This window comes from Podarcis vaucheri, assembly GCF_965113315.1.
Source record: "Podarcis vaucheri genome assembly, chromosome: Z".
Lineage (NCBI taxonomy): Eukaryota > Metazoa > Chordata > Lepidosauria > Squamata > Lacertidae > Podarcis > Podarcis vaucheri.
Window position 1 is genome coordinate 27,697,303 of NC_138758.1, and position 21,183 is coordinate 27,718,485.

General features: G+C 42.7%; 1 long non-coding RNA gene across 6 annotated transcripts in view; it reads right to left on the reverse strand.

Moving 5' to 3' along the window:
- The window catches only part of LOC309523982, an 84,450-nt gene that overhangs the window by 44,929 nt on the left and 18,338 nt on the right, over nucleotides 1-21,183 (reverse strand). For 4 of the 6 annotated variants that reach the window (XR_014215705.1, XR_014215706.1, XR_014215707.1 and 1 more), the window contains one exon: nucleotides 2,707-2,762. This is a non-coding gene — a long non-coding RNA (uncharacterized lncRNA). Of the gene's footprint in view, nucleotides 1-90; nucleotides 1,510-2,706; nucleotides 2,763-15,047; nucleotides 18,151-21,183 lie in introns of those variants that run through there. The other 2 variants (XR_014215709.1, XR_014215710.1) reach the window with 2 other exon arrangements.

The following is a 21,183-nucleotide window of genomic DNA, read 5'->3' on the forward strand; positions in this document are numbered from 1 at the left end:
CATCTTCATCATTTTTAACAGGTTATCTCCTTGAAGAAGCTTCTGTTGCAGCATTTCCTTTTCTATATGCTCCACACTCATGCACACTCATCCCCAGCTCACATGGAGTTCTGCTGCTCCTTCTCCTTCTTTCTGCTAAGCTATTCCAAGGACCTCTGGCTAGCCTGCCTCATTCTAAGTTGAAACCCTAAACTAGACCTTTGCCTCTGCCCATCCGCACACAGCAAAGAGGGTCCCCACTCTCCTTTGCCTGGCAGTCTTGCCCTCTGACTGTTTCCTTGATGGGCCATCACTGGACTTCATCCTATCCTAATGGCCCATCCAGCTGCCTCTGCTGAGCTGGAGTGCCTCGTTAGCATAATTATATCCAGGGGGTTCCGTGCTTGGCAGTTTAAGCAAACCTTGATTTATTCTAACTTTTACCAAATTCAGGAATTATGGAGAAGATCTGGCACCCATGAATTTAGCGGAATGTGTCCCCACTTCTGCAAACCCATAACTTATTTAAAGGAGCCTGAAATAAAGCAATATACATCCGACCATGACACTTGGGGCCAGTGTGATGTTGTTAATGGGCCCTTCCAGACTGGTGTTTTATTGCAGGTGCATTCTGCAATATGTTCTTGACACAGTAATAGTGTATTAGCGGTGAGCTTATTCCACTTTAGTTTGTTCTTGCAATGCTTCCCCAGTGCTACCTCATTATTGCGATCCGGAGGGGCTGCAGCAAAACAAGAAAAATGAACCAGACTATTTGTGGTATAAGAAGTTACACTGTTACAGGATTTCAGCAGGGAGCAAGGGCAGATTATCAATGGTATAATCAGCATAATTGCACTAGGGCCAATGCCTGCAAGGGGCCCCAAGTCTGAGCTTACATTTTTTTTTAAAAAAAGTATGTCTCTAGCCTTTCTGGAAGGCAAGTTATGAATCACAATGTTCAAGGTATCAACCTGATTGTAGATAAGCGTTTCCTAACACCAGGAATGGAGGTTTCATATCATTCTGCTGAGCAGTTTCACAACCACCTTGCAAGGTAAGCTTGGTGGAGAGAGGGTGACAGCCCCAAGGTCACCTGATGAGCTTCTCAGGTGAGTGGGCATTTGAACCTGGGTCTCTTTGCTTCAAGTCCAAAGAGAACAGGGATGGGCGGGGGAGGGGTAATGCTTATCCCAAATTGTGCAATCTCCTACTGTATGCTTCTGACACGGCAACAAACAAAGAAGAATAGGATTTCATGTGATTTCTACTGTAGCAACTTTTTTTATTTCTCGGGAACCTTGCATAAAAGCACATCAGAACTTTGCCAGCTCATCAGGCGTAAATGCTCTTCGTCACTAAGTGCAGTTGTGCTTAATGAATTAAAGATGAAAGTCACAGCAGGGGGCAAAACTGCTAGAGAGGGAAGCACTTTTCTTAAAGGGCCAATTCAAATCTTTAGATGGGACTCTCTGGCTCTTTAAAAGTCATCTCTAGAGTGAGTGTTTCCTTGAAGACCGTGGGAGCTGCCTGTATTTTGGAAGATGTAATAAGAATGTAATGAGACTTGTTGCAAGCAAACCCTTGTTTGCTCACCCCTATAGCATCTACTCTGGGAAAGGAGCATTGTTTGTCCTTTAGCCTTTGACCTGCAGGGTAGTGACACTAGTGAAATGGATAATTATATAAGAACATAAGAAGAGACCTGTTGGATCAGGCCAAAAGCCCATCCAGTCCTGCATCCTATTCTCACAGAGGTACAACAGCTTCCACAACAAATCCCACACATAATGTGTTTGGCTGCAGGATCTGATCCTCCACACCTCACCAAAAACTATTTTTGAGCTTGGGAGGCTGAGAACTTTTGCTCACAGGGAATGTAGCTCTCAGGCTCCAAAAGGTTGCTCACCCTGGATGTAAAGTGTGCAGGGATTTACTCTGCATGCCTCCAAAGGTCCATTAAAGAAAGGGGAAAACCTGCTTTGGAACCCCCGCCTGTGGACATCAGGCAGGAACCTTCAGTGTACTGTTTTTATTATATTTATTATCCATCAGGTTCCAGGGCAAGTTTCTACAGGGCAGATCTATCTCACACTCTACTGTAAATCAATTGTAAATCAACTGCTGTTATAATGTCAGTTAACTGACAGGTGGATTGTCTCACCCACCTGTCAAAGTTGACCTACATGGGTGTGGGCAGATATACAGTAAGCAGGGTTGAATTCACATCCATTTTTGTTTCTTCAGTTCTTTGATCTAATCAATTTTATTTGCTCAGCAAACATTTGCTAAAGACCGCCAGCAGTCAGTGGAATATCCAAAGGTATACTTGCCATACTGAATATTTTTGATCTTATTAACAATCTAGTCTTATTACATCTCCCTTATTACATCTCCCGTCTCTGCCATGAGATCTTCATAGCCTTATCTCTTATTGTAACATGAGAACCAATAGGCATAGCCCATTTCAAATAAACAAAGTCCTTCCCCACAGGGGAAGTATCTGTGAAATGTGGATGGATGTAGGCTTTTCCTTTTGTTATTATTTTTGTTAACTTTTTGTTAAGTAAGAAAACTAATAAAAAGTGTGTGTGTGTGTGTGTGTGTATATATATATATATATATATATGTATATGAGAATGATACAAACATCCAAAATGCTAAGGAAAGGATTAATACACACAAGGGCTGCAACATTCTAAGAAAGAATCTTGTGAGGTCATATACCTTGTGTCCTGGACTGGCTGAATGCAAAGGAGTGGTGGGGGCACCAGCTGGGTAACCTGCAAGGGAAGAAGGCTCAGAGTCAGGGGATTGGTTGGTGGGATGACAATGAATGGTCAGAGGGAGAAGAGGGAGCAGGCTGGGAGGAGGGGGTGTCAGAAGCTGAAGAGGCAACAGGGTTTGGTAAGCAGGAAGAGTCTGGGGCAGAGAGCAGTCCAGAACCTATAAATCAGCTCCAATCTTACTATGGTTCCTTTGGGGGCTGACCAGAAGAAGGCTGCTGAAGAAGCCAAGAGTCTCCTCATTCTTCTGCAACCAGCTCCCCTCCCCTCTGTTCTCTTAGAACACAGAGAGAAATGAAGAGGGTGGAGCAGAGAGGGGTTGTGCACAGGTGCAGTTTGTGACTGCTTGGGAAAGAGCCTGTAGAGGAAGAGGCTTAGGAAGTGGCGGAAAGATCTCACAACTGCATTGTTGGAGCAAGACCTCCTGGAAAGAGTTGCTGGAATCACTAGGCCTGTTCTGTTTTGTTGTACTGAATAAAGAGTTAACTTCACTGACACCATGTTTTTCTTTGATTGCTGACCAACGCTTGACTCCAGCTCCTGACATTAAATCAGTTTATAACAGTCTTTTTGTGTTGTTAGAGCAGCCGAGCAATAGGTCTGTTCTGTTCTGCTGCTGTTTGCCTCAGAATAAGAATCTGTAAGAGTTTGAGTCTTAGTAATGAATCTATGTAATACATTAGTAACATAAGCGATACCTGCCTGCCTTCTACATATATATTTTATCTAACAAGTGCAAGGACACTGAGAGCAAAAGTTATTGTTATTTAAACTTTAAAAGAGTGTCTTGAGTAGTTTTCATTGGAGGGAAAAGGGAACAAACAAAAGGGTATGAACTACTAATAGCAATTTAAAATAATTACTAAATAAACTAACATTTATTAAGTTTAACAAGTGTAAAACAGGAAAGATAACATTAAGCTAATTTATTTTTCCTAACTAAAATATAATTGCCACAGGATCAAATGGAGGTTACTTTCAATTTCTAAGCAGCGCTTTGATCAGGGGAAAAAAATTCTTAGCACTGAACTCCCTTGTTCATTTAAAACTTTATTGTCGCAAACCATTAAAACAGCCTCCCCCCCCCATGTTTGAAATTCCTTGCTCCTCAATTCAATCCTACTTTTCTCCTACATAGCAAATCCAACCATGTCTCTACCTATTACACACCTCACATCATGTATGATATCAAGTGTTGCAGGTGGTCATGTCTGAGGGAAACAGCCACATGGGCCACATGGGGAAGCCTAGCAGGCTAAATCTGGCCCACAGTGTGTCCTCACCCCTGTTTTAATGCATGTGGAATCTCCTTTCACAAATCCTCATAAGAATATAACAGCCTGCTGAATCAGGCCAGGGGCCCATTTAGTCCAGCATCCTATTCTCACAGTGGCCACTTACATGCTTGTAGGAAATCCACAAGCAGGACAAGCACAAAAGCACTCTTCTTTCCTGCAATTTCTAGGAACTAGTATTCAGAAGCATTACTGCCTCCAACTGTGGAAGCAAAGCATAGACTTATTTGTCCAATCCTCTTAAAGCCAGTGGCCATCACTGCCTCCTGCTGGAGTGAGTTCCACAGTTTAACGATGCACTGTGTGAATAAGCACTTTCATTTATCTGTCCTGAATCTTCCAACATTCAGCTTCATTGAGTGTGCATGACTTCTAGTGTTATGAGACAGAGAAAAAAACTTTTTCTCTTGCCACTTTCTCTATGCTGTGCATAATTTTAAAAAATTACAACAGTGGTGTTAACAGCGGTGTACATAGCACCAACTGCAAATGCATGCAGGGCCATGAGTAGTATGCATGAAAACATCAATGCTAAATTGAGCAGATACCCGGAGGCAGTGCACATTATTGCGGGGGACTTCAATCACACAGACGTGAGGACAGTAGTCCCAAAATTCCATCAAGACATTGAGTGTGCAACAAGGAGAGAAAATACTCTTGACAAGGTGTATACGAACATTAGACGGGCATATGAGGTCAAGACCTTGGCGCACCTTGGTGGTTCAGATCATGTGTCCCTGCTTCTGACACCAGTATACACACCCCTCAGGAAACAAGGCCAGATACAAACAAAGATGGTTACGGTGTGGCCTGAGGGAGCCTCTCAGTAGCTGCAGGACTGTTTCCAGGAGACCGACTGGAATATGTTTGACCATCAAGATCTAGAAACTTATACATCAATGGTCCTGGATTATATTAGATTCTGCACAGCAAATGTCACAGGGAAAAGTATGTTAAATTGTATCCGAATAGAAAGCCCTGGATGACAGGAGAGGTTAGGAGATTATTGAAGGCCAGAAACTCTGCTTTTAAAACTGGGGACCGGGTATTGTATGGTATAGAAAGAGTGAACTTGAAGAGAGGTATCAGGAAAGCAAAAGCAGAGTACAGAGGAAAAATTGAGGACCATCTGAGAAATCACGATACTAGACAAATGTGGCAGGGAGTCCAACATCTGACTGGTTATAAATCGAGAAATTCATCAGTGGTAGAGAGTACTGCTTCCTTGATGGAAGAGTTGAATACCTTCTTTGCCCGATTTGAGGTGACACCAACAGTGACTCCAACAGGGATGCCAGAGCTATTGGCGTCACTACCTACAGGAAATGCTGCCAGGGTGGAAAAGGGAGAAGTGAGGTGAATATTAAAGGAGATAAACACGAGGAAGGTATGGGCCTGGATGGGGTGGCTGGCAGGGTGCTAAGAGATTGTTTGGACCAACTGGCAGGAATCTTTACAAAGATTTTTAACCAGTCTCTGGCCCAAGCCACTGTTCCACCCTGTCTGAAATCTGCTACCATTATACCCCTGCCAAAAAAATCAAAGATAGACAGTCTGAATGATTTTCGCCCTGTGGCGTTGACACCCATTATAATGAAATGTTTCAAAAAACTAGTGAGGAACCGCATCTTATCTTGTCTGCCAGTGGGACTTGACCCTTACCAGTTTGTGTACAAGGCAAAGAGATCCATGGAGGATGCTGTGGCAATGACTTTACACGCTGTCCTGACTCATTTGGAGAATCAAGGGAACTATGAGAGACTGTTATTTGTAGACTTTAGTTCTGCATTTAATACTATTATTCTGCATAGATTGGTGCCCAAATTATTAGACCTGGATCTTCCACCGTGTTTGTGCAGGTAGATATTAGATTTTCTATCAAACCATTCCCAAAGGGTCAGGTTGGGTTCCCACGTCTCTGCGGATCTCATCACAAATACGGGGATGCTGCAGGGGTGCGTGTTGAGCCCGCTTTCATATATGCTCTATACAGCTGACTGTGCCCCCAAATACCCCAGTAATAAGATCATTAAGTTTGCAGATGATACAACGGTGGTTGGTTTAATCACGGCTGGAGAGGGGGAGGTGGCCTATAGGAAGCAAGTTGAGCAGTTGGGGGAGTGGTGCAGGAAAAACAACTTACTCCTTAACTTAAAGAAAACAAAAGAGATTATGGTGGACTTTAGGAAATGTAATTTGAATATTCAGCCACTTATTATTGAGGGGAAGTGCGTGGAACAGGTCTCGGTGTTTCGATTTCTGGGAATGGAGTTGAGAGATGACCTAACCTGGGGAGTAAACAGCAAAGACCTGATGAAGAGGGCACAGCAGATGTTATATTTTCTGAGAATCCTCCAGAAAAAGACCTGTTGATGGCATTTTACCATTGTACTGTGGAGAGTGTATTAACTTATGGTCTCTGTGTGTGGTTTGGGAGCTGCACAGCCAGGGAAAAAACAATGCTGTCCAGGGTTGTAAAGGCTGCAGAGGGAATAACTGGGTGCACTCTTCTCACCTTGGATCAAATCTATGCTGTCAGGTGCCATAAGAAAGCTGCAGAGATAGCGCAGGATAGTACGCACCCCGGAAATGATCTCTTTCAGCTTCTGCCTTCTGGAAGAAGGTATAGGGTTATAAAGACCAGGACTAGCCGCCTGAGAAACAGTTTCTATCCAAATGCAATTCTGGTTTTAAATGCAGTATAAGGAGTCTCTATGGTATATTATATTTTAAAATGGGGTTTCAGAGTTTTTAGGGGTTTTTGAATGTCTTATGTAGATTTTTCAATTTCATTGTTCTGTATGGGACAATGACAATAAAAATATCATATTGTATCGTATTGTAAAACATTTATCATGCTGCCTCTTTTATTGCCTTTTCTTTAAACCTTAGTTTAAAGAAGTCCCAGAAGCTGCTACAGTGCCTTTCCTAATACGGAAGTTCCTCATGGAGGACATTTTGCTATAAGATTTCAAGGACTGGTGTCTATTCTCTCCCCAAAAGCTGATAAAGTAACAGATGGAGAGGAAGCACTGGGGAGAGAAGCAGGCTTAACAAGAGGAAAATCTGTAAGTGCATCACACTCAGCAATTACTTTTGATCCTGTCTGTCATATTCCCTCCTACTCACGTGTCACTCATGTCACTACCCTGGCTTACAAATTCAAATGCTGCAGGCAAAACGGCACCCAGGACTTACCAGCTGTGGCTTCAGCATTAGACATACCGGTCTACGGTCAGAGAAAGCATTGCTCATACACAGTTGGATCACTTGGGGAAAACATTAGCCTAATGTGCAGGGTTGTTTTTTTTTAAAAAAGGGAGGGGACTATTATTACACTGATTACAGAACTGAAATATTCCTGGTTTTCTTTTGCAGATTTTTTTCCATATACTGTTTGAGTAGAAACCTACTAAGGTAAAAAGGTTGGATGGTTAAGTCCAGTCAAAGGTGACTATAGAGTGCGGTACTCCTCTCACTTTCAGGCCAAGGGAGCAGGCATTTGTCCACAGACAGCTTTCTGGGTCATGTGGCCAGCATGCTTAAACTGCTTCTGGCACAATGCGGCATCGAGACGGAAGTCAGAGTGCACCACTGCCGCAGTGGTACCTATTTATCTATTTGCACTGGTATGCTTTTGAACTGCTAGGATGGCAAGAACTGGGACAGAGCAATAGGAGCTCACTACTGTCCCGTGGATTTGAACTGCTGACTTTCCAATTGGCAAGCCCAAGAGGCTCAGTGGTTTAGACCACGGCGCCACCCATGTCCCGGGTTACCTTAAAACTACTAAAGACTATGGGCCCTTATTCACAGTAGGATGTAGTAGTAGGCAGTTGTGATCTGAAGGGGAAAAGCTGAGAGGAATTATTTCTCCAAATTCTCCTCTAAATAATTTGAAGTCAAATACCCTCTGTGTATTTTCTGAATATCACGCAAATATTTGTTAACTGCCTTTGGTAGCTCATAACCACTCATTCAAAGTACATTTAGTTTACCGTACTTTACCTCTGACTGAGCTATAATTCCCAAATGGAAACTACAGTTCCCAGAAGTTTTCAACATTCAGCTTCATTGGATGTCCATGAGCTCTTGTGTTATGAGAGAGGGAGAAAAACTTTTCCCTATCCACTTTCTCCATGCCATGCATAGTTACATACACTTCTATCATGGCACCTCTTACTCGCATTTTCTCTCAACTAAAATGTCCCAAACCCACCAACCTTTCTTCACAAGGGAATCGTTTCACCCTCTTGATCATTTTGGTTGTGCTTTTCCAAACCATTACATCTACAATTTACGTTCTTGGATGAGGCAACCAGAACTGCACAAAGTATTCCGAACGTGGTTGCATCTTAACAGCAATTTGAAATCAGTAGTTTTATTTCCAGTTCCTTTCCTAATGATCCCTAGAATGGAATTTGCTTTTTTCACAACGGCTGGGCACTGAGTCGACACCTTCATTGAACTATCCTTTATGACTCTAAGGTTTGCAGCCTAACATGCATCACTTTACATTTCTGCCCCATCCTTGGTCCTGGAATCCACCCTTTCTTCCATTGGTCAGGACTCTGGGTCCAGAGCTGGACTGAGGCAACTGCCGCAGGTGGCAGAATATAAGAGGACAAGTGGCATATTCCAGGTTCCAGCAAGATATCATAGACCTTGTGAGAACCCAGAAACCACTGCCAAACAACCCAGGTAAGTTAGGATTCTGTGAGGGAGGCAGTGGGAGAGGGTGGCCTGAGCCAGTGAAATGGGACCTGCCACTGTCTGGGTCAATGGTACTGCCTCCGAGATTCTCTGCATCTGTAGATCAGGGCATCTTTACTATCATTAATCCTGGCACTAATCTTACTTTTGCCCTCTGCATGATGTCCACATTCACTGCCTGATTCCACTGCTTTGCTCCTCTTGAGCTTTGACATTGCGACTAAATCATCTGACCTCATAAAAGAGGGGGCAATTGCCACAATAGGAAGGAGGGAGATTGATTGAATGAATAAATAAATAAATAAATAACCGCACACCCCAAGCTGATTTCTTTTGAAGGGTTGTAAAATTGCCAGTGACAGCAACACTATTGTATGATTTTGCATGCTGGTTAATGCTTATAATTTTAGCAAAGCATTTCAATAGTACTACATGATTAGGAAAATGATGTGCTATGCAGGCTTGCATTCATAATGTTGAACAGGGACTGGGGGGAAGTGAATGAGGATGCTGCTGGCATCATTCTGTTGCTGCTCTTCCTGCATTTGTTTCTGTTTGTGTGTGTGTGTGTGTTTTCATGTAAGAAGGGCACAAAGAATCTTTGACCGTGTAATTACAGCAAACAAAAACATGGTATAATTGAGAGTCTTTGTCTCATTTAGGTTAGGGTCAATTCCAGAGAGAGAGAGAGAGAGAGAGAGAGACAGACACACACGCACGCACACACACACACACACACACACACAGAGAGAGAGAGAGAGGTGTTTGTCAATACAAGTCCCTCACACCCCCAGCAGATTTTGATAGTACACATGTCCAGACCCCAGACTAGGGATAAATCAGTCAGCCTCCATATGCTCCATACATTGTCCATGCATTGGTAACCTCATGGTTGGATTACTGCAATTTGTTCTACGTGGGGCTGCTCTTGGGGTTGTTGTGGAGGCTGCAGCTGGTACAAAATGCAACGGCTAGGTTGTTTGTGAGAGCAAACTACCCATCAGCATATAAGCATATAACATGCTACTTGTGGGATTGCACTGGCTGCCAATCCACTATTGGTCCAAGTTCAAGCTGCTGGTACTTATATAATGGTCTCTACAGCTCAGGGCCTGGTTTCTCTCTGTCTCTCTGTCACACACACACACACACACACGTGTAAACATAACACACAGGTACTAAAGGAGCAACCATTCATAGACATACAAGTACAACATGATATTAAAGAAGCCAAGAGAAGAAAAGATGGTGGTTGCCAGTCATGACTGGAAGAACACAGGATAACCTATCCAGTGGGAAGCATGGACCAGATTACTTGAGATACCTGTTTCCTTATACCGTAGAGTTGGAAGGGACCCCAAGGAACATCTAGTCCAACTCCCTGCAATGCAAGAATCTTAACTAAAGCATCAATGATGGATGGCCATGTGCCCCACTTTCTGTGTACATTTCATGGACCAAAACTACATTGCAAAATCCAAAAAAGTACATAATACAATCTGGAGTTGTGTTGTAATGAACAATCAAGTTTTGGTTCTAAACTGCAATCATATGTTTGCAACCATTCATTTGAGTCAGTCAGTTGTGAAAAGCGGGCTGAACAAATTCCTCCTTTACCCCACCTTCAGACTCAGCTCATTCCACTTGCTGAAGATCATTCTAGCTATATTGAGTTGAAATCTGGAGATACATCGGAAACATTCACTGGAACCACCAGAAAGTTCACTGTTAATTCAGTACAATTTATCTGTGTCTCTTGTAAGGGGGACATGTCAAACTCAAATAATCTTTGCATGAGTGATTCTGTCAGTCAGGCTATTCTTCCAGACTTAGTTCACCAGAAAAGGCATCACAAAGCTGGAAGTGAATGGACTGACAGAGTGCAAAAGCATGCATGTTTGGTCAAAAATAATCCACACTGAGTACAGTAAGAACATAACATGAGAGGTGCCTGCAGGATCAGGCTAAAGGACCATCTATCAGAATGGCCAGATATACAGTGGTACCTCTGGTTGCGAACTTAATTCTTTCCAGAGGTCCGTTCTTAAGCTGAAACCGTTCTTATCCTGAGGCGCGCTTTCAGTAATGGATTTCCGTTCGCATCCTGGGGCAAAGTTTGCAACCAGGAGCAGCTACTTCCAGGTTAGCAGAGCTTGTAACCTGAAGCGTTCGTAACCAGAGGTACCACTGTATGTCCATGTAACGGTGACATCCACAAGCATACCACCTCCATTCAGAAACATACTCCCAGGAAAGTGGGTATGCACAGGACAGCAGTCCGAGTTTGGAGAACCTGTAACCTTGTAATAATAATAATAATAATAATAATAATAATAATAATAATAATAATTTTATTATTTATACCCTGCCCATCTGGCTGGGTTTCCCCAGCCACTCTGGGCAGCATATAGCACATAAAAATGGTAAAACATTAGACATTAAAATTTTCACGATAAAGGAGTGCCTTCAGATTTCTTCTAAAAGTCATATAGTTGTTTATTTCTTTGACATCTGATGGGAGGGCATTCCACAGGGCGGGCGCCACTACTGAGAAGGCCCTCTGCCTGGTTCCCCGCAACCTCACTTCTTGCAGTGAGGGAACTGCCAGAAGGCCCTTGGAGCTGGACCTCAGGGTCCAGGTTGAACAGTGTCTGGGCTATTATTAAAACAGCAGCAACAGCTTTCTGGTAATAAGGAGCTGTTTGATGGTAGAATAGACTCACTTGGAAGGTGGTAGACTCTCCTTCATTGGAGGTTTTTAAGCAGAAGTTGGATGGCCATCTGTCCTGGATGCTATAGTTGAGATTCCTGCACTGCAGGGGGTTGGACTAGGTGACCTTAAGGGTATGAGATAACCAGCCTTGTATAATCAAAATGCTTAAGGCTAATGAACCCAAGACAAGGTCAATGCCATAGAGTAAGCTACCCTGCCAGGCTTAGCTAGGTCACACACCCTCCCCCTTGGAGGAAGGAAGTCAAGTCTATTCTTGTGCTTCTGTACCAAATTATTTAGGAACGTTCAGCACTTTGGACTACCTGTGTTTTCCAACTGCTGTTTGGAAAAGCACATGAATCTGACCTTTGAGAAGTTCATAAGTAAACCATTTTTAACTTATCAAATGTATGGTCTTTTACTATGCCTGGGGAAGTGGGTACTTTGGAAGGAACTTAGAAGGGGATATCTTTTAATGAAAAAGAGTGCCATAGCACCATAATACTTGTTGTTGTTATTAATGATGATGCTACTGCTGCTGGTGCTATAGCACTACAACACTATGCAATACAGGACTGCAATAATGCTAAGTTTTTTATGAAAAAAAATCTGATCACTACCATTTTATCAGTGTGCCTAATGTCAGTGATCAGAAAGGGTGCTTATTATAATAATAGCGTTATGAGTTTGTGGGGTGCCTGGACACCCCTTCTAGTTCCTAAACTCCCCCTTCTAATTCATAGGTGACAGATAATGGATTTAGCATGTTAAAATTAACCCAGAAACAAAGATGGATCCAGGAGTAGCTCCAAAGTACAAAGTTCTATTGTTGCAAGTACTTGGGGTGCGGGGCTGAAGGAAGAAAGATGACTGCCTTTCACTGTTTGCAAAGTCAGTGAGACTTTACTGAACGCTGATGGTTTCTGGAAGGCAAAACATGCACAAATGAGACCTCTTATTATGCATACACTAAATAAAAAAAGACTTGCAAAGGCAACATTGCTGTTTTTTCCCCAGCCACTCTCCAAAATGGTCTTCATAGGCCCAAATTCTGCCTTTGCTCTTCAAAGCATGTTGGCCGTTTTTATCAGTCTGCTTTACCACCACCTTCTCACTTCTGTACCTGTCTCTCTGACCATCATCAAGCATCTGTGAATAAGCTAAAGTCTTTGTAGTTCAGCTCTGCGCATCACCAGAATGCTTGACCTCAATCTTAAAGCCCAAAGGAATGTGTCAGCTGGAGTCTGACTTCTCATTAAATTACTAATAAGTTCTACCTTCTGAATAAAGCTTCCATTCCTCTGCATGCTTGTTTTGCATGTTTAAGGGAATTTGCTACTGCAATTGGGGGAGGGGATTAAATTTAGGTTAAATAATGTGGTTCCCTCATTTTCAAATCTCCATCTCAGAACTCTGGCAGCCTTCCTCAAATATGCCATGCCTTTGATGAATCCCCTTATGAATCATGCTTGCATGAATGAACATTATCTATCTGTGCAATGCCTTGTATTTTAAAATGTATCACAGTATCTCATCTTTTTAACACTTTCATACCAAAAGTTCTTCACACTCACAATAAATATATCACAATTACTGCTTTTACAGCCTTATATTACCCAGGGAACTTGCTGGTACTCTTTACATATCCTGTGTAGGGATGCGGGTGGCACTGTGGTCTTAACCACTGAGCCTCTTGGGCTTGCTGATCAGAAGGTTGGCAGTTTGAACCCACACGACAGGGTGAGCTCCCATTGCTCTGTCCCAGTTCTTGCCAAAATAGCAGTTCGAAAGCATACCAGTGCAAGCAGATATAGAGGTACCATTGCGGCAGGAAGGTAAATAGCGTTTCCGTTTACTCTGGTTTCTGTCACAGTGTTCCGTTGCACCAGAAGAGGTTTAGTCATGCTGGCCACATGCTAGCCACATGACTCGGAAAGCTGTCTGCAGACAAACACTGGCTCCCATGGCCTGAAAGCAAGAGAAGAGCTCCAGCCCATAGTCATTTTTGACTGGACTTAACCGTCCAGGGGTCCTTTACCTTTACCTTACATTTCCTGTATTTGTTATTCTTGCTCGCTGGATCATCACCTTGTGAGCGAAACCGTCGGGAATCTCGTACTCCCAGAAGGGTCACCCAAGGCGGTAAGGTCAAAGGGAAAGAGCTAGACAAAGAATGATCCAAGAAGTCCTCAATGGCAAAAGAGGTGGATGATAACAAGTGATATGTTACAACGGCTGTGAAGGCGGATGAAGGCTGCAGCAGATAAGAATCTACTGGTCGTCATGGCTGCTCATGCCATCGGAACAGAGTCTTACTGTGAAGACTGTGCGTTGGTCAGTGTGCACTGATCTACAAAAATAAAACAAATTCATACACAGGCTTCTTCCAAAAACCCATCCCAAACCCAAATCCCAAAAGTCCCATGGCAACCAGCAAATGGTAACAGGGGCAGGATCATGAAATGTGGAAGCGCCTAGCACATGGGCAGTGAATACAGATTCAGTTGTTCTGACTCAAGAAATGAGGCAGCTGAGCAGCTCGACAGCTGTATCTATGACTGAGCAGCCCTTTTTAGGATCCACTCCGCTCACCCCGAAAAGGGGGATGGGCTAGAAAAGGTGCCCTAAACAAAGTCTGCCTCCCTTTTTCTCTGACTTGATTACTATGCCCAGTGGGGTCACCACCCAGTGGTCGTAAAAGACAACTGAACTTTGGAACATGGAATATACGGACTTTGTTAGATAACACAGATAACGAGTGTCCTGAACGCAGAACTGCCATCATTGCAAGAGAGCTGCGACGTTTTAACATTGATATGTCTATCTGAACAAGAATGTCGAATACATGGGGTAGGCTTCGCTATCAAAAACGATCTTGTGAAGCTCCTGTGAGAAGTCCCTACCGGCATTAATGAGTGACTTTCAACCCTTCAAATAAAACTCACCAAAAACCAACAGGCTTATGTTGGTTTGCTTATGCACCAACACTGGATGGCGATGAATACATCTTAACAATATCAGAGGTGACCTTTCCTGAATCCCAAAATGGTTTCCAGCCTTCTAGGGGGACAGTGGACATGATTTTCACCACTCGACAACTTCAGGAAAAATGCAGAGAGCAAAACCAACCCCTGTATATGGCGTTTATTGAACTGACTAAGACTTTCGACACTGTAAATCGTAATGCCCTGTGGACTGTCCTTCTGAAAATTGGCTGCCCAGATAAATTTGTGAACATCATTTGGCTCCTCCATGATAATATGACAGCAACAATTGCAGATAACAATGGCTCTCAAAGTGAACCATTCACAGTGGGATCAGGTATTAAACAGGGTTGTGTTATTGCCCCAACTCTATTATTTTCATTGCCATAATCCTACACTTTGTCAAAGGGAAACTCCCCACCAGAGTAGAACTCATATATCGAACAAATGGAAAGCTCTTTAATCTGAGCAGGCTGAAAGCTAAGAGTAAGGTTACCGTAACAAAAAGCTTGGCCTATGGCTCAACATCCAAAAAACCCAAGTGCTGCACCAACAAGTACAAAAAACTCCTCTGCAGCACCACAAATCCAACTCAACGGTGTAACACTGGAAATTTTTGATCACTTCTCCTACCTGGCAGTTATCTTTCCACAAGGGCTGACATTGATGCCAAAATCCAGCATCACCTGAGCTCTGCGAGTGCGGCTTTCTCCCAGTTGGAGTACAGAGTGTTTGAGGACCAGGACATTCTCAGGGAAACCAAAATGCTTGTTTACAAAGCTATTGTACTACCAACCTTACTATATGCTTGTGAAACATGGACCACTTATAAACGCCATCTCCAGCTCCTCGAAAGATTCCATCAACAGTGTTTCCAAAAAAAATTACACATCACTTGGGAAGACAGGTGAACTAATACCAGTGTACTGGAAGAAGCAAAGATCACCAATGTTGAAGCAATGATTCTTCAACGTCAGCTTCGTTGGACTGGTCATGTTGTGCGGATGCCTGATGATCGTCTTCCAAATCAACTACTCTATTCCGAACTTAAAAATGGAAAGCTTAATGCTGGTGGTCAACAAAAGAGGTTTAAAGACGGTCTCAAGGCAAATTTTTAAAAATGTAGTATAAACACCAACAATTGGGAAACACTTGCCTGCGAGTGCTCCAATTGGAGAACAGCCTTTACCAAAGGTGTCATGGGCTTTGAAGACACTCAAACTCAGGACACAAGGGGGAAACATCCTAAGAGGAAGGCACGCTTGGCTAGTCCACACTGAGATCAACTCCTGCCTGGAAACCAATGTCCCCACTATGGAAAGACATGTGGATCCAGAATTAGCCTCCACAGTCACTTCTGGATTTATTGTTAAAACGTGTTTATGGAAGACAATCTTACTCGGCTACGAGTGATCACCAAAGAAGAAGAAGTATTTGTTATTAACTTCTCAGGGTGAAATCTTAACAGACTAAAAGAAAATCAGAAAGTGGAACAAATCCTATTCAATGTACAGTGGTACCTTTGGTTATGAACTTAATTCGTTCTGGAAGTCCATTCTCAACCCAAAACTGTTCTTAACCTGAGGCGTGCTTTCGCTAATGGGGCCTCCTGCTGCTGCCGGTGCACGATTTCTGTTCTCATCCTGGAGCAAAGTTCTCAACCTGAGGTACTACTTCCGGGTTAGCGGAGTATGTAAGCCGAAGTGTTTGTAACCCGAAGCGTTTGTAACCCGAGGTACCACTGTATAGTGGAGGAGACCATGCCTTGTGATGGAGTCCTTAATAAAGTTTCTCCTGAATATATGGCGGGCCCACAACTTACACTCACTATACTTAAGTGACTGCAGCTTACCATGGGTGGAGGAAAGTAATAAATAAATGAAGAGTAGGGAAGACCTACTGCAGAAAGAGCTTTTAAAGCTCTCCACCTTACAAGGCTCTGAGAACCCTCAGGTTAGTGATGGGCCCAGAGTACATGATGTATAACCATAATTTGTCCACAACATGCAAAAATATGTCCCCATATCCCTTTTTAAATTGTTTAATCTTTCCTTCTCAGATACATAAAAACAAAGGGCTGGAACTACCTCCAGGCTATACCACTTGAGGTTTTTAGAAGAGAAAGAAAAGGCAAATGAGCTAGCTGAGGAGCTAAATGGCGGCATAAGTATCTGTCTCCAATCACCACAAGATAATAAACACTTTGAGTGTTTTCAAAAAGAGATTGAACAAGGGAGTTGCTATTGTCTGCAGGGACACCATCTCCTTGATCAGGAAGCCTCTTGACCTTGAGATAGTCTTAGAGTGTCTTTCACTGGTGTCGGGCCAGAAGACAGATCAGTGATGCTACTGGTCTATTGATCACTCTGTTGCATCTCTAACCAGGCTGACCAAGGTAGTCTCTGGGATATTGTTGGAGGACCATAAAATGATAATCTTGGGCGATTTCCATCTCCATGTGGAGGCTGCTGATGGGCCAGCTCAAGACTTCATGACCTCCATGACAACCATAAGTCTCTCTCACATTACCATCAGTCCAACACAGGAGGCAGGGCACACTCTGGATGTGATCTTTGCCCAAAGTGATATGAGCGATTTACTGAAGATAGAAGGAGTACAATGGCCAAACCATTATCTGGTTAAGTTTCGACTGACAATGGCAGTGCCGCTCTGAAGGGAGGTATGGCCTGCCCTGGGAGACTGATGTCACCTGATATGTCCCTGAATGTCCTGAGGGATTTTCTCGTTGCACTGGTGATCCTGTTGAAGCCCTTGCCGTGGAATAGCGAGATGAAACAGACATGATCATTACTGCCCTGGGCATCCTTGCTGGTGTTTTGGAGCCTGAGAGGCTCTTTGGTACTTTGAGGTGCTCCAGACTATGAAGCAGGCTGGATGAGAACTGGAGTGCAGGTGGTGCAAGTCTCATTCTGAAGCCTACAGAAAACTGCTAAGAACACATAGTTGTGCCTACAGTGTGGGCAGTGAAAAAAGCTCATTTTGTAGCTCACATTGCATCCTTTAAAAGCCAGCCATTAGAATTATCTCTGATTATGTGGGGGTTATTGTTATATATTCAGTGGTCTGTGTTTGCCTGAGCTTGAGTCTGGACTAAGGATTCTGAGCCCCCGTGTTCTAATTCAATACATAATATCCAATCACAGAACATTTCAGGATTTGGGCCACTGCCATTGGTTTTTAAACTCTAAGTTATGATCTGCAGCTTGGGAGTTTAGACAGCCAATCACACTGAGAGTCGGAGTGGCCCAGGCCTTCAGAAATGTACATAAGCAGTTGCTTTGCTGTTATTGTCCAGTTCTGTTAGCTCAATAAAGGTTCTTGCTGTTATCACTGTGTCTAGCTTTGTGGAAACCCACCTACACTTCAGTCACTGACTCCCATTGTTGGGGAGGGACTTCTGGAGATCCTGAAGACCCACTACAGCCTGTAACTTTGCAATACAGATGTGTGTTCCATGAATTCACTGCTGCACTCAGAGAAGCTGGAATCAAATATAGATGGGGTTACCTCTTCAAACTGCTGATAACACATGAAGGAATAACTAAAGCTGCAGTCACCCACCTTGAAGCAAAATAAAAACAAAAATGGACCAGTTACAGCTTCAGCCAAAAGGAGATAAATACACAGAGGAGCAGAAGACAGCGGAGAAGACACTGATCCTGAAGAGGGAAGAAGGTGCGGGGGAGGGGGGAGAAAAAAAAGGAGAAAAGAACAAAACTAAGAAAATGGCTGCAAAAACAGCTGCAACAGCAGCCTTTGATGGATTTTGTCCTGCTTGAAAACCAGAACAAGCAGTGTGGTTAATGGTTTTAAGGCCCATCTAATCAACCTTCTTAGAGGCATGTGTCACGACTGCTCCCTGTCACTGTTGTTATTTGCAGTGGTGATAAAGGTGCCAGGCAATTGACTGTGAGAAGATTCTTCTATTAAAGGCATCATCTGATGCCTTTGCAGATGATACTTCTAATGCTACAGAACCCAAAAGAAGCTCATTCTTTCTAGTCAACCAGCTGAATGCTTTCCACCGAGTCACAAATTACTCAAAATCCAGAATTCTCTTTTCTAATGCAGAAGCAGCAGAAAATGGATTTTATCTACCATATTTACTCAAGACTAACGTGCCATCGAATCTAATGCGCAACTCAATTTTCAGAACCTTGAAACCAAAAAAAGCATTTGCTGGCAAATGTAAATGTGCCATCAAATCTAATGAACACCTTATTTTTTCCAACGTAATTTCGCCAAAAAAGATGAGCATTAGATTCGAGTAAATACGGTATTTCATTTGACTGGGGGGGAAAGCCCGGCTTATACCCCACCCATCTGACTGGGTTGCCCCAGCCACTTGGGGTGGCTTTCAACATAATATAAAAACACAATGAAATATCAACCATTAAACCATTAAAAACTATACAGGGCTGCCTTTAGATGTCTTCAGAAAGTTGTGTAGTTGTTTATCTGTTTACAAAGTTGTGAATGTTTTGGACCACTATTTCTGACACCATTTCCAAGATCACTAAAAACTTCATACCCTCCAACATTTATCCAAGGAAAATAGAGACGTCCCATTCCATAATGATAATTTTACTATTTTCTCCAATGAAAATGGCGGCATCCTAAGGAAAAGTGGGACATTTCGGGATCAAATCAGAAACCCAGACAGCTTCTCTAAATCAGAGATGTCCCTGGCAAATAGGGACACTTGGAGGGCCTGCAACGTATCTCTAGCACTAGTCCTACTTTCACTAAATAAAAACCCAGATTTCAATACCTGGCATAGACTCATTTTTCCCCTGATGACAGCCACCTGCTGGCATGTTTTTGGAAATCCGAGGCTGAACAGCCACTAGAAATATGGTTCAGCAATGAGTGGGTTGTGGTTATCTCTGAACACCTCAATAGACATAGAAGGATGATAAAAGGTATTGCAAAGAGAGAAACTTTGGGTGAAACCTGGTTTTTCTTTTTCTCATATATAAGGGATGGAAATAAAAATTCTCTCACTGACAACCCAAACCCATCAGTGCAGGAGCTATATTAACTACCAATGTGCTTAAGAGTGTGTCTGAAATGGCTTCTGGTGCGATCGCCATGGCGTTTGGCAGCTTTCCCATAGCACCGGACTCCAGTCATGCAATTTATTAGGAATAATATGGGGGTAATTATCCCTGGCAACCCCCCAGGGCGGGGGGGGGGACTTCTCATCTGCTGCTCACTACAATGGAATGCAGGGGCAGGGATGCTGGGTGTTTAGCACTGCACAAATTGGAAACTCTCCATTGCTGGCACCATGAGAGAGAGTATTCCTGTTCCTTAAAAAATATTTGAATTCGGACCCTGAAACAGGCGTGCTATGGAAAGAAGTTTTAAGGTTCTGATCTGGAAAGGATTTTCGTCATTTTGCTACGATTTATGTGAGGTGAGCATCTGTTTCTTTTCTATACTTATTACTTCATGAGTTGGCAAGCCTCACTAAGAAAGATTTAATTAACTAAACAGAATGCAAGAGGAACTGTACAAAAACTTGAGAATTTGATGCTTTATGGTGTGGCCCTCTGTGGAGGGCTCTAATTGGAACTGGCAAGATATGAAAGGACTTTGTACAAAAACATGAGTAGATATACTTTCGGCTTGGAACGATAAAATGGCGTAAATGGTGGTGCATTAGAAAAAGAAAGGGCCTCTCTACAGGGGTTGAACACAACCGATGGATTACAACTGGGGAATATTTCACATAAGAAACTACATTTGCTTGCATGGATTCTTGTCGTATATGGATTAATATCAAAGTGAAGGTGAATCTTTGATCTTTGCAAGCTTCCCCTAGGGCCCGGGGGGAGCAAAGCTTGGATTTTTCAGGAACCAAACAATTACTAACTGTGAAATATACCTTATGGCATTGCCCCCTATGGAAGACCCTTATTCGGATTTGAAAAACACCAGTTCATTAAAAGATTTGAAGGATTGTTGTATTTTAAATTTTGATAGACAAAGGAAAGCTGGAAGACAGCTCAGAGTCCTGGAAGATAAGATCATGGAATGAAAAGGGACCTCTGAGGGGGACTGCACCAAAAACATCTGATGAAAACAACAGGAAGAATAAATAAAATTCCTCTTGCATGCTAATATACATATGGATTTGTTAAATACAATTGAAAGTCGCATACCAGTGACTGTTATGATAAGATAAAGGATAAGATCAGATATCGGATTTATGATACTTTATGATTATGAGATTTTCTCCTGACCAGCCAGAACATGGGAAGTCCCTTTAAATTATATAATTTGGAATGTATAATTGGCTTTATTATTTGTATTATGTGTAGCAAGATTTGATTTGTTATTAATTGGAGTGTTATTTTTTAAAAAACAAAGAGTGTGTCTGAAATAATATTGCACGGTTAATGTACGTAATGCACCCAGTGGTAATTGTATCATGCATTTAGACTCAGTTCTTATTGTTGCAGTTTTGTTATATTGGAAAATAGTGGTGGTGGAGAGAAAAAAAGGCAAATAAGGGGTGGGGCATGATAAAGGGAAATAAATGCATGGTTTAGAGAAAGTGGATAGTTTTTCTTCCATAAATCTCGAACTTTGAGCCATTCCACAAAGCTGAATGTTGGAAGAATCAGGACAAAACTAAAGTACTTCACCACATAACACACATATTTAAACTAAGGAATTCATTGTTG